We start from the raw sequence: 14,020 nt of genomic DNA, 5'->3' as shown, positions 1-14,020 counted from the left end.
ATTCATTTTCTCTTTTTTTTTTTTTTTTTTGTGACAACCTAGGCAATAATTCACAGCTCACTTGGTCTCCTAAATAACCCCCTTTATATTTACATGGTAGGCATTCCCCCATTACCCAGTGGGATTCAGCTGTATTGGCAGGCAGTCATTAACCATTCTTAAGACATTACAGGTTTAACATATCCTTCTCTAGTTAGTGTCTTTGAAAACATCTTGTATGGTTACCATCTCACAAATATATAGAAATCTTGACAATTTAACAATAACATAAACTGTGTCATTTTGTAATTCTGAAGTGTTCCTTCTTTGGGTCCCATCCAGACTCCTACACAAAGCCTTTAAAGCTCAGAAGCATTTCACCCAATGGAGGATTGTTACGTTTCTTTTTTCTGCTGGAAATTAAGTGATGTACTGAGTTTCTCTGCTACAATTTTGTAAGCATAGACTTGCGTTGCCTTATGTACTGCAGTTATTTTAACCCAGCATCACTGAGAATTCTGGGGGAAAAGAAAATGGTGCAAAATTCCACTCTTTGTTGATGTATGGAGAAAAGTCCTTTTAGAAAACTGGCATAAAGATCATTCTTGCAAGAAAAAAGCCTAGACTAACTCTCACAGAAGTGAAACTTTCACTAGAAGGTCATCTTTTACTAGAAAGCACAAAAGAAAAGCCAAACATCCAGGACTCATGGGCTTACTCTGAGGAAACTCTCCCAACTGACTTCCTCCACTGCCTACAGAATGTCACTGAGGTTGCTGCTCTGCAGCTTTCCTTTGTGCTGAAATCTCTAGTGCAAACGGGACCTCTAGGACACATACTCCTACCTAACAAATGGACCAAAGAATAGCAACACAGATTAGAACTCTTTAGTAAATGCCAAGTTACATTATGGAGGCTGGTAGGAATACAGAAGACAACAGATTGATGTTTACATTACTGATGTTTGGCACTGGTAATTTTACTTGTTTTTAACAGATCTCCAAAAGAACCTGGGGTCACAGGCTGTTGATCCCACCTAGAGCAGTTTGTATTCTATAAGAATTGACACAAATGCTCAAAACTGAGTTTACTGGATAGATAAATATTTCAAATTAATACACTAGAGTGCTCATAACAGCAAAAAAAATCTTGAGGAAAGTGATTTTGTTTTGAAGGGTAAAAGAAAAAAAACGCAATCCTTTTTAAAATTGAATTCTTTTCTTTACAGTATTATCACAAAGTTTAATTAGAGTATGTTTCTTTGATTTGAACCTGAGCCTTCATTATATGTGGGTGTGTATCATATCTCAGGGATGCTCTAAAAGTAATGTCTCCTATTTTATTATGTTGGCCCATGATGCCAGAGGCTGATGGTGGTAGGATAGCAGTAGAGAGTAAACCTTCCCACCAATATTTCGTTACATTCTGTTGCCATGTGACAGATGGCAGCAGAGGGGCAGTCTGATAGAACAGCATTTGACAATGAAGTGCAGATGAAGCAAAGGTGAGGAATCAAATTCCTCCAGGTGGAAAAAAATGGCATCCACTGACATTCATTGATGCTTGCTGAACATATCTGGAGACCAAACAGTGGATGTGAGCACAATGAGCAAGTGAGTGATGCACTTCAGCAGTGGTGACAGCAATGTGAAAGACAAGCAACATTCCAGATTGCAGCCTTTTACAATTGCAGCATGTAGGTTCTTACCCATCACTGGCAAAAATGCATAGGCAATAGTGGTGAAAAACAGTGTTTTGTATCTGAGAATTTGCTCTATCAAATAGTATTATTGTGCTCTTTGTATCTGCTGTAGTTTCCATGGAAATAAATAGGAGGCATTACTTTCAGAGTAACTTCTGTACAACATCACTGGATAAGTCTAGATTTAAGGGATAAATTCTAGGTAATTCTTAAGAATCATTTACACTGGTAAATAGAGAAGAAAAGTACAAGATATTAAGTTAATATGCGAAGTTATTGCTTGTTTTAGCAAAATTAGTGAAAAGTATTATGAAGTCTTTAAGACCAGTAAGCACTTGAGCATGTGTTTCCCATACATCCCGTACAACTTCAAGTAACATTCAAATGGCACTGAACAAATTACCATAGCAGATGTAATGAAAGGAAAGGGCCCCAAAACACACAAACTGTTTGGGGTTTTCTTTAATTAAAGCAAATAATTCTTAGTTACACCTGATGACATCCCATACCTTCTGAAGTCTACTCTTTCATCTTTAAAAGCTCTGGAGGGGGCCATAGCCATGTATCATTTGAAATGCTTTGATAACAATGTATTTTTAAACTGATTATTCCTTTTAAGTTCAGGCTAACAACAGTAATATCCTATTAGAAGTAATCCTGAATGCAGAACAATATTTTAGGATACTAATTGCTCATGTTCCTAGCCATCCATGAAACATATGCTGAAAACACAGAAGTTTTCAGAAATGCCTCTCTAAGTCATAAATCTTTTACAGGTACAATTATGTGAGAGCACCAATGGGAAAAACACATTCAACATCTGGAGTCATATGAGTTTACTGAAGTAAAATTGCAAAATTAAATTTAGATGAACTTAATTAAAAAAGAGGATCCACTTTAATATGGACATTTATCAAGTTCTCATTGAAAACCTTTTTGCCTCAAGAAAATATAATAAAGTATGAATACAAAAACCATACGAATGCTGAAATGAAGGTGAAGGGATGGTCAAAAAAAGAAATGCAGTCAGAAGGAGCTTTTTCTTTTTTCCTCATTTTAACACACTTAGGCACACACCCTTTACCTGTATTAGATGCATATAATACACAGTACAATGTACTATATTGAATTCTTTTTTTTACTGCAAAAGTGAGCTGGTCAACATGCCCTGAAGATCACTAATCCTCGAGACACCTGTTGCACATTTACAGAAAACATGGACGTGCAACTTTTTCCTGTCTCCTATTATGTCCTTATAAACATACAGATGCTCAACTTTTTCTCCTAGATCCTAAGAAATCTTTAGCTAAGACTGTTATACTTTTTAGTGCTTAAATATGTTACTTGAGTTACTACTGCTACAGTGAACAGGAGTTCTGTCACAGGGCTTGGCTTTTGATGACTTGTAGTGAATCTTCATTTGCCTCAGCTAAGACACACACTTTAGCTTTCATTCATTAGGTCATTAGTGTCTTCTGTTTTCAGGGGAAAAAGATCTAGTGGTTCATATCTAGTCACTTCTAGCTGCCATGAATTCTCTGGCAGAGCCACAATGGCTTTCATACAGAATTTAGCAGTGTCAAAAAATGATTTGAAAAAATTAGAGTAGTGCTACAAGAATCATATTATTTCTTCACAAAACTGCCTTGGTAATTTGTTGTTCTTCACCTTGGCTGTGTGATCAAGTAACGCGATATAAACTTTGTATTCTTTTACTTCTGATAAGGAGCAGTAGGCTCTGAGGAAGATAATATCCTTTATTAGGAACACATTTCAGCATTATAAAAGTTACCCAGCAATAATGAAATGTAATCTGTCTTGATGATTCATGATAACACATTACTATGCTCATTTTCATATGAAAAGAGTAAGATTGGACAGGGCTGCTATTGTTGTTGAATACATCTTCAAACTGAAGCAGAGATTTTATTGAACTACTTGGTTAATGACACTTAATTACTTGAGGAATGATGAATAAGTGTTTTGTTTCCACATTAGAAGAATCCTAAATTTTGAGGGGCAATCTATTAAAAAATATTTATTCTTCCATAGCCTAGAATGGGCAGGACTTGGAAGTGGTGGTACTTGTGTCTTCAAAGTGAACTAAAACCAGCTGGCCTAAGTGAAGTCAAAGGGCTGTCCACATCCTGCCTCTAACACCACATGAGAGTTGATGCTAAGGGGAAGAGTATGCATGCATTGATATGTCTCCTTGCCTACTACTTCTCCAAGTCCAAAAATGATTAATGCAACATGTGGCATAATGGTGAGAATAATTCTCACAAAAAAAGCATGAAGCATAACATTATAATCTAAAAATAAGATTTTCCCTACCAGAAGAACTGAACACATATGAAGTGCATATTTCCTGTAAAAGAACTATTTTGCAGTACCCAACTACAGTTTCCTATACAATATCTCCCAAACCAAACCAAAAGTACTGTGGGACTCTGCTATAACCTCCTCCTTTTCTCTTTTATTACAGCTGTAAGTTTTTTCCTGTACAGCAGGAAATTCTGAGCATCAAAGTGCAACAACATTACATTTCTTTGCAAAATCTCCACAGCAGCACAACGTATGGGAGCAGCATCAGAGAACATGACTCAAGGTTTGAACAGACTAGTTACAATGAAGACAACATCAGAAGCAAAAATAATTTGTAATTTTACAACTTGTTTGCTCAGTTTCAGCAAGAAGAAGCTACTGAACTTCCTTTTTGTGCATTTTACTTTCTCTTTGGAGCCTGTCCACCAACCTTATGTAAATGGCTACATACTTCAAAATGTACAATATCAAACCTTTTGAGAGCAGTTTACTTTAGTAGAAAGGACAAAAAGTGACCTTTCTGATTTTACTCTGATGAAAATTGCTCAGATCTCGTGTCCTGAGCTCAACCTCTTGCAGATCAATGCATGTTCTCATATCTCTGTATTGATCAAGGAAAAATACTTCATTTTTTTTCCCCACACACATTCAGTTTTAGTGCAACGTGAAAGAAAACAGCAATATTCTAATGTGTTTTAGTATGGCTTTAGATCTTACCACTGAGACTGGATGCGAAGATCCTTAAATTGCTGGCATCAGTAACCCTGCAGAGGCTGGCATGAATTCAAATGGGTAGTCCTGCCAAAAAATCAGAGGAAAATATTCATTAGACAGATGATTATTTTAATCACACCTTCCTAATACCCATGGAATATTTGCTCTATAAATGCTTACCGGAGCCTTAATGGTAAGACCACTGAAATAGATCTGAATGCAACAACCTAGGCATACTGAATCTTCAAATGACTGTGAATCTGAACACTGGTTCCCATGTAGTAATTTCTATTAAAAAAAAAATCTGTCCTTTCATGAAGGCAAGCCAACAAATTTTACCAGGAGAAGTAACAGTGCATGATCGATTTAATAAACTATGTTGGAAAGATGGCTCACGGAAAAAAAAAAAAAAAGGCAAAAAAACAAAAATACACACTACTGGCCAGCCCCAAAATAATGAAGCATATACTCAAACACAGTTGATTTTTATTCCAGATCAAAGATGTTTTGAAGTTCAAATAGATTTGCCTCCAAATAGTTTCAGTACAGGATTATCCCTCTTAACATCTAAAAAATAACATTCAGGGTTGGCATTTAACACCTTATTTGTACTGCAGCACTTCAGGGACAAGCAAACTTGTAATTTCTACCATATGTGAAACGCTTCTTTTATAACATTATTGAAGTTCCTATACAAAAAACACGACTGAGAAAAACTCCAGCAGAAGGAGTACTTACTAAATACATGTATAAGAATTATTTTTTTCCACAACAAATTCTTATTTTTAATTCATGTACAGTATTTTGTAAATATAACTACATATAAAAATGTGTTTCCTTGAGGTTCACATTGTTATTTGCCAATTTATTCAAATTACTCATATTTACTAGAACATAAAAACTGTTTGGAATGAAAGCAAAGTAGAAGTGGACTTGATGACCAGAAATATGGAGATAGATGGATCACATCAGTTTTATCAACTAGTAGCACGAAAACCCAAGTTGCCTCCATATAATAACAGAAGATCTAAGAATCATTAAAACCTGTGGAACAAATTCAGAACAAGAAAAAACTGTAAGTTAACTGAGTTAACACATCGAACTCTAGAATAGCACAGAGCATCCCCTATCTCTTCTTTCCTCTTCTCTTCAAGCTTCCAATGAATGTACTGCCATTTTCACTTTATAACAACAAATTCCTTCTAGTGAGATTTTCAAAGCCATGTAAGAGAACTGGGTGTCTAATTCCCTCAGGCAGTTTTGAAAAGTACAAGATTAATATCTTATATAGCTCCTTATACATCAAACCATTTCCCAGTGCACTTCACATTAATCTTTAATCTAGACACTTTAATCTTCAAATCTTCATACAATAATCTTCAATGAAAGGTACTTTCTGGGAGTTTACAGTATATTTAACACAATTTAAAAACTACTAGTGCATTGCCCTAGCTTTTAATACCCAGAAAATGTTTTATAAATTAGATCAACTACAACCTAGCCAAGGTTTCTGCATTTTTAATATCTTTGGAGGGAGATTACAACAAATGGGTGCTGGAGGGAATGACTTAGCTGCTTAAGCATCAGTTTGCAATACTGTAAATCACTCCAGAATTTTAGCCGTAGATACCAGAGTTCATTCAATGCTTCACATTTTCCGAGGTAAAGACCAGTATCTCTGCATACTCTACTGGGGAAAACAACACATCTTACAGTGTATACTATTCTGCTTTGGCAGCTCTCTGTGTGCACATCTGGCCACGGACATAGTTTCCATATCTGTGTTTTTTTGCCAAAAATATTAACTGCTGGAATAGTGTGCCAGGCCCTTTCTGCAGGGATATAGCCATGACTTCAACTCCTCCTGGCCTTTACTGTTCCCTTCTGTGCTGTTTACTTTACCACAGCACCTCTGAGTCCTACTCTTGGACCACGACTTCAGAGTATGAACCCTATCCAAAGCACAGTGGAAAAAACATCTAAGAATTTATAAAAGAAATTCACGACAGAATGCAGGTAGGAGGAAAAAATACAATAATAATAGTCATTATGACAGGTAATAATTTTTTTCTAAGTAGAGCGGTGAAGGCACAGTTTGAGAAGAAATTTGAAGAATCAGTTTTGCAGACATTCTTAAGAGTTTTGACAGGAGAAAGCAGGAAGGTGCTGGCTTGAAAGTGAGAGCTGAGGTAGAAATGGACACCATGAATCAAGCTGAGGCTGTGGCTTCTGCTTTCATACTGACAAAGTGATGAAAGACCAGAAAAAGAAAAATCAGCTGTGCAAAATGGGAAAGGGAAGTCAGATACCACCTGAGTGCTGTAGTCAGAAAGTAATACGGCCAAAAAAGAAGCCAGGAGAACAACCTTTCTTAGAGCATTATTTGAGCTCAGTAAGATTACATTTCTTGATATCTAAGAAAGGAAATTCACAGTGGGAGAAATCTAACAGCCAACACAGATGGCCAGGAAACACGACCTAACAGACTTTAGATGCCAGCTGGATTTGAAGTGGAAAAGAAGTTTCAGTTGAAGACAATGCTCAAATAATGAATGTAGGTGATAGATGGTAAGCTTTTTACAGACATTTATAGACATTATGAAATAGAGTAGCTGAGAGGGCTTCTGCAGAAAGAGTGAGGACCAACATTTTAGTGATGTTCATTTTAAATATCACTTTGGTGTTTGCATAGAAAGAGACTAAGATGTTGAGTAGAGAGGCAGACGAAGTACAGAGGTTCACATGTTTTCTAATTAACCTTATAAACATGACAGCTGAACTTGTGCTTGCAAGTGTGACTCATGGATACACTCAAAGGGAAGCAAAAAGCTCACTCTCCTACAAGCTCCTGAACCTGGAGCTTATGGAGAAATGATAATGCAAATTCAAAGGGCACACAAAGGAAAGGACAGAGTCCAGGTAGCCATCAGAAGATTACTGAAGCTGAAACATCTGATAGGTTCAGGTGCCCAAAGGTGCACCACTGATTCTCTGCAGACTGAAGAAAGTTATTAGAGACTCATTTGAGCAGTCTGTCTACTACAAAGAGAGGGAATTAGAGGACAGTGACTGTAAAGTGTGGTCCATGAATTAAACGATAAGAACTTATTAGAAGAGCAAGCAGGGTAAAGATCAAGACATTTTGAAGTAAAAGATCAATGCAAGTTGAATTGTGAACAAAAAGAGTAAGAAAAGTGAGGAAAGAAAGGGATCAGATGGGGTCATTTCATAATGTGGATGAACAGAAGAAGAAAGCACATGCGGAACATCATTCGTGGCAGCCTAGAGGTCTGTTTCAGGACAGGATCAGTGAATGGATGAATTACCAAGATGAGGATTATGCATTCATCAGTTTTCACTGTGAAAAAATTGTCAAGGCATATCAGATAAAAATTCTGGTAGGAAAAGAGTTTGAGGATTGAATCCAAAGAGGTAAAGAAGAGATTTCAATTATGTAGCAATAGGCATTTGGCAGAATTGAGAAGGGTGACAGCAGTGGAGGAAGTCAGCTTGGTCACAAGACTTCTTGAAATGCTCTGTTACACAAGACAAGCATAGAAAGTATCTGCAAGAACTGTGGTGATGATGACTTCAAGAGATTCATGAAGAAGCCAAGTGCTGAAATTAATCAGTTCAAGAACATTGTCTCCCCACACTGAAGTAAGCAAAGAGGGGAAAGACAATGAAGAAGTTGCTGAACTTTTTCAGCCCTTACTAGACCCAGTCATGAGTGAATCTATTTTAAACTCATGGTGCCTGTCACTGATGGAAATAACTTGACATATGGATGAGTTGAATTTATCATGGAGCTGCAGCACTTCAAAAATCATTTCAAATCTACAAAAGGTCTTTGAATACTTTGCTTACATTCAGCCACCTGACCTGGCTCAAGATACAGGCATATTTATCCCAGTAGGGTTTTAACCTTAAAACAAACAAAGAAAACAACCCAAACAATAACCAATCAGACAAGAAATCACAGCCAAAACAAACCTCCCATGATTTGCACTTTGAAGAAAAACATGAAATATTTCACATTCACGGCACATAACTTTCAGTGTGAAGTCCTGAATATTAGACAATTTAAGCTGAAATTTCTATTTTCTTCATTCAGTGGATTCAAGGATCTGGTCATCAAGAAAGATCAATGTTAGCCATCTTAGCACATTTCTATAATTCAGAAGGATTTTGGCACACATTTTGAGTAGAGGTAGCTTAATATCTCCCAAAGGATTGGTAGACAAATAGCTGGTACAGAAAGCTGGTGTTATGATTTATATCAGGCAACTTTATAGTCCTGGGAAGCAAGGAAGAGCTTAAGGAAAACATAAGTTCAAGAAAGCTCAGTGAAAGTGAACTATTGTAAGACATTAAGAATGGATTTTTTTGGATGAAGATATTTTCTTATCAATGACTAGGACAAAAATTTAACTATTTTTGCAGAGTCAGGAATTGAGACTAAAGGAGAATGAGAAAAAAATAAAAAATCTAAATTAAGAGGCTTTAAGAATGATGATCTCAATCTTAAGTGACATCCAAATGTGCATTCGAGGGGAAACATTCAGCTCAGTAGATGATTCCCTAAAGACACAATTTATATTGCAAATCAATAGGGTCTGTGATGGCACCAATGACTTCAGCTGCTTAACTTATACGTCACAGAAGATGGCTTCAAGCACAACAAAGAGAAATATTTTAACAAGAGAAACATCAGTCTTGACCAAACACTGACTTTCAAGAAGTTAGAGAAGAGAAAGACTAACAAATGGTTGATCATGTCCTAAAATTTGATAATAACCCAATGCTTAAATTTTGCATCTTAATGTAGTCAACTTGCTTTAATGAGTTACCATACATTACTCATTAATTTATATATCTGTTAGACTGGTCTGTGTGAAATACTTGTGTGTAGCAGCATAAGAAATCCAGTGGGGCCAAATATAACCTTTTTGGGTATTTTTGCTCACCTTCACAAATGTATTCTTAATCCATTTCAATGTAAACGCATTGATTTTAACAGAATATTTCAAAAAAAATAGTTTGCATTTATTTAGATGCATACATATATGTGAAGAAATTGCTTCTGCCTATCTTATCTATCTTGAATAAAAGTTGATGTCCATGCTTTACTGACAATGAATGCAGTTCGGTACAGCAACACCTGTTAGTACTCCTAGCCATGGTATAAAACACTGGAAAATTTCCCCTGGTGTTATTTCCTAGAAATAATGGAAATCCAATATTGAATTGGTTATGTAACTCACATATCACGAGGCTTCAGTACAGCGGAGAAAAGCTGCGTTTTAAAATTTTATGGGGGGAGGGGAGGAGGTGTGTGGAGATGTGAGATATGCTTAATGCTGCACTGCTCTTAACGCTGTGAAATACGTGAAAGCAAGGTTAATTGAAAACCTGAAGTAATATAAAATAAGTTCAGCTTTTAACAGGAATACATATGGTGTATAAAGCTCCATTGAGCCCAGGTGGATGAGTGAACATTTTCAGTGCACATTAGTTGAAGAAATGAAGAAGTAGAAGCAGATAATAGGTATTACTAAACTGGAATATTCTGAAGGCCTGGAACAGAGAAAATCACCAGCACAGAAACACTTAATAGATTACCTATTCTTCCCACCCCAGAGAACAGTAAGCCCCTCTTCTTTTGTCAAAGCTTCTTGTTGGCTATGCTTAACATTCCCTCTAGGCCAGAAGGGGAGGTTTTTGGAGTCAGAGATGAGACAAGAACACCTGGACTCCATCACCTCACCGGAGAGGCAGAGGACTTCATGCAGCAGCTCCTCTCTGCCTCAGCACCCTGCACCCACTGCAGCTGCAAAGGTGCACGGTCAGCCTCTGTCCTCTAAGAATGCTCCTTCTGTGCTTTTATCAGGCAGCAGTGGCGAAATGCTCAGGCTGCCTGCTAAGTATGAAGCAGCTAATAGCCCAGGCCAGATACAGATGAGCCATTTTGTAACTGTATTCTTTTCCACTTAAGTATTAGTAGTCTTTTCCACAACATACCCATCCCCAGTTCCCCAACAATTAGTCCTTTCCAATATGATGCAGCCTCCTTAGCTATATTCTCTACCTAGCTGCTATCTCCAAAAGATGCAAAGTTCAGAGCTCCTACCTAATGAATACATGGCTTAATGTGACACACAGGCCAGTCAGGCAGGATCCTGGAGGAACACCAAAATACTAAGGGAGGGAAAACCCTTATGAGGGATAACTCCTGAAAGATTTTGTGTGACACCAAAATCAGTGACCATACTTTAAAGAGATGGACCCTACAAGCTCAGGAAAGGGCATAGAGAGTTAATAGCAAAGAACAATGTGATTACAAACAGCATGAAAAACAGCAATAATGACACATAACACTTTTATTAACAGCCATTACTTGCTCATGTTGGAAGAGATATGCTATAATTTATCATTTAAAATTATAATTAATCAAACAGCTTTTATTTTATCACCTCTGTATCAAAATATCCTTAGTGTTTTATAGCAGTATTATCCTCTCCTACCTTTGAGCCTAATAGGCAATAACTTTTTTCCATCCTGCTGTAAGCACAAGAATATGCTAAGGTTTGAATGTTTGGGAGAATGTATGTCACAGCCAACTTAACTGCATGCCTAGAACGTACTTATTTATATGCAACTGTATGTGTGATGGTTTTGAAAATTCTGGTTTAAGGTAATGTGTTTGTTGTACTTTGATTTTTCTTGCAACTGATTACAAAGGACTACCATAAACCTTTGATTTCATCGTTAATAGCAGTAAGTTATTCAGCTAACAGGATCTGAAATATTTATGCAGGCAAGAATTCAGCACCTTCCAAGTCCCGTTTTGTGAGCCTGAACACCTCTGCATTAAAATCATATCTTCCTCTTTCCAAGATAGTAGGCTCACATAACTAAGTGATAATAACATTCAAATTATAACTCAGAAGTTGTTAGGTTAAGAGATAAAGAAACACCTACAATCAAAGCAAAGCATTAAGACTTTGTTTCACCTGATGATAGGCTACAAAAGGACGTAGCATACTACAAAACTTAGCAAGAGACCTAAACTCTACAGACTTGAAGCAGTCTTTTCTCTTTGCAAGATGTAAGCCTGAAACAATGAAGTCAGCAGAGTATTGGCTCTAGCACCAATATGCCTGTATCTCAAGCCTCTCCTACAGAAACTGTCCCTCAGCCATGACAGCTCTGTGCTGTAGGCCCAATTCTTCCTCCAAATCTATCTTTCCAAACCTGGCTCTAGACAGTTGCTTTTTTTGGTGCAGAGAAGCATTGATGTCAATAACTATTTAGGGCATTGCTCTCATTCTTAATAAAGTTAAAACTCTACATTACAGCTTGAAAGCAAGGTATGTCAAATGCTTATTTTTGCTCTGTATTCTTAGTTATTTCAAAAGGCTATTTCAGAAGATCCCCTTTGAAAATTCATTTGGATGAATGCTGCCCTTTTCTGTGGAGATTTGGCTAAATGTTTTTTTGTTAAAGCAATTTTGTTGAGCATGGTAATGCAATCAGTATCCCAGGAGGCTCATCCTTCACAAGATTCCTGCCTGCACTTCTACCTGCAAAGTTATATTATGGCCGTCTTCACAGATAACAAAGTACTGAAACTGGAATGCACAAAGCAGCACAATAATCTGTCAGAGGCTCTCTTAAAAAATTTTCAATATAAATATTCACTGCAGCCACCACGCTATGACAGCGCTTCATTTCAAGACCCAGTGGGCACAAACTGTATTGCTCATTCACTTAAAACAAATAGGAGATTCCATGAGCAATTTCTACTTCCTGGGCAAAGCAAAGAGCACTACCATTTTGCAGAGGAAAGGTGAAACAGTGATCAAGCTGTGAAATGAATAAATGTAAAGTGTATGAAGTGATTTGCTATTTATCCATCCTGCAGCCAGCTAGCAACAATGTCTTTTGCTGAGGCAGTGACTGGTGTGTGTAGCTGACTTGCAATACCCACTACTTTCATGCAATGGTTTGCACATTAAGTTAAAGGCTAAACACGCAGAACAATGCATTTGTTCCTCCTGATACCAGTGCAGGTTTTTCAAAAATATCTTTCTTTAAAAAGTAATTGATGTGCTGCATATATAATATAGTTAAGTAGTAAATGAAAATAATTATCAGCAAAATCATTTGGGACCAATTTGCATACACACATTACACTAACAAAGCAGCAAGAATCTCAGTAAATGGACTGCTAAAATGGACTTGTAAACAGTTATTTCAGCTTTTTCATATCTGTCAAGTAATTTGGATATTAAACATTTATTTTACTATCTTGGCAGTCAAATCTTTTCTGCAGCTCTTACATGAAACTCTTTTCAATTCTGCTCCTTACTTAGGAGATAACTTAAAGGTAACTGACAGGCTTTAGAGAAACTGGGACTCTACAGGCTTCCCATTTACCATCACATCATTTCAGGCTTTGGGGCTGATTGTCACCGCAAACCCCACATCTGACAGCTACCTTCAGAACATCATTAAAGGCATCATCTCTTAAATTAGCTTCCTAAATAAGAGACTAAAAAAGCAACAGATTGATGCAGGAAAGGCAGGAGGACAACAGTCAAATACCACCGACACATAGCAGCAAGTAAATCCCCTGAAAATAATGTTTTAACAGTAGTTATGTTGTATCTTCACATGCATAGCTTTGAGGCACTTTTTCTCTGCATGCAAATACAAAGATATACAGACACTGCCAGATACACTTTCTAGGAAGAACCAAGAGGAACCACCTTAGGAAGACACCGGCTGGAAGAGCCCAGAACACCTCATTTGGTAATTTTCTCCCCACAGGCATTCCCTGATTGCCTACCATTTTTGTTTGTTTTTCTCCTGAAAGCCTGTGAACTATGTGCCAGATAAATTCAGCATGCAGTTACATCTCTGCCCTATTCTATACTTCTTACTTGAAGCTTCTAAAAATAAAGGACTAAAACTGACTTACATCAGGTCAACCAGTCATAAGACATTACACAGATATCATTAATAACGTTTTCAGTCCTTTCAATCTTTACTCTTGGCAGGGCAGTCAAATGTAATTTTTAGCTCACCAGTTTCCAGCATGTATGTACACTTCTGTGGTTTCAGTAATGCAGAAAGCTATTTACTTATGCAAATCTTGAGATTTGCAACACAAAGAAACAGATGCATGTGACATTTGTCAGGCAGTAAAAATGAAGTGTCACAAGCTGGCCTGGGAAACAAAACTTGGGCTTGGAATAAAATGAAAATTCTGAAGTACAAGCCTGGTCATCATCTTAT

The 14,020-nt window shown here is 37.0% G+C and overlaps 1 protein-coding gene across 1 annotated transcript in view; it reads right to left on the bottom strand.

Annotated features, from left to right (window-relative positions):
- The window catches only part of SEMA6D (semaphorin 6D), a 130,181-nt gene extending 125,397 nt beyond the window's left edge, over positions 1-4,784 (bottom strand). Inside the window, exon 1 of the mRNA XM_031555304.2 lies at positions 4,724-4,784. The gene's annotated coding sequence lies outside the window, so the exon portion shown is untranslated. The remainder of the gene's footprint in view (positions 1-4,723) is intronic.
- Between the last annotated feature and the right edge of the window lie 9,236 nt (positions 4,785-14,020).

The sequence above is a fragment of the Meleagris gallopavo genome, chromosome 12 (assembly GCF_905368555.1).
Source record: "Meleagris gallopavo chromosome 12, MGAL_WU_HG_1.1, whole genome shotgun sequence".
Classification (NCBI taxonomy): Eukaryota; Metazoa; Chordata; class Aves; order Galliformes; family Phasianidae; genus Meleagris; species Meleagris gallopavo.
Note: the sequence above shows the minus strand (reverse complement) of the source record. Positions and strands in the feature narration are given on the sequence as shown.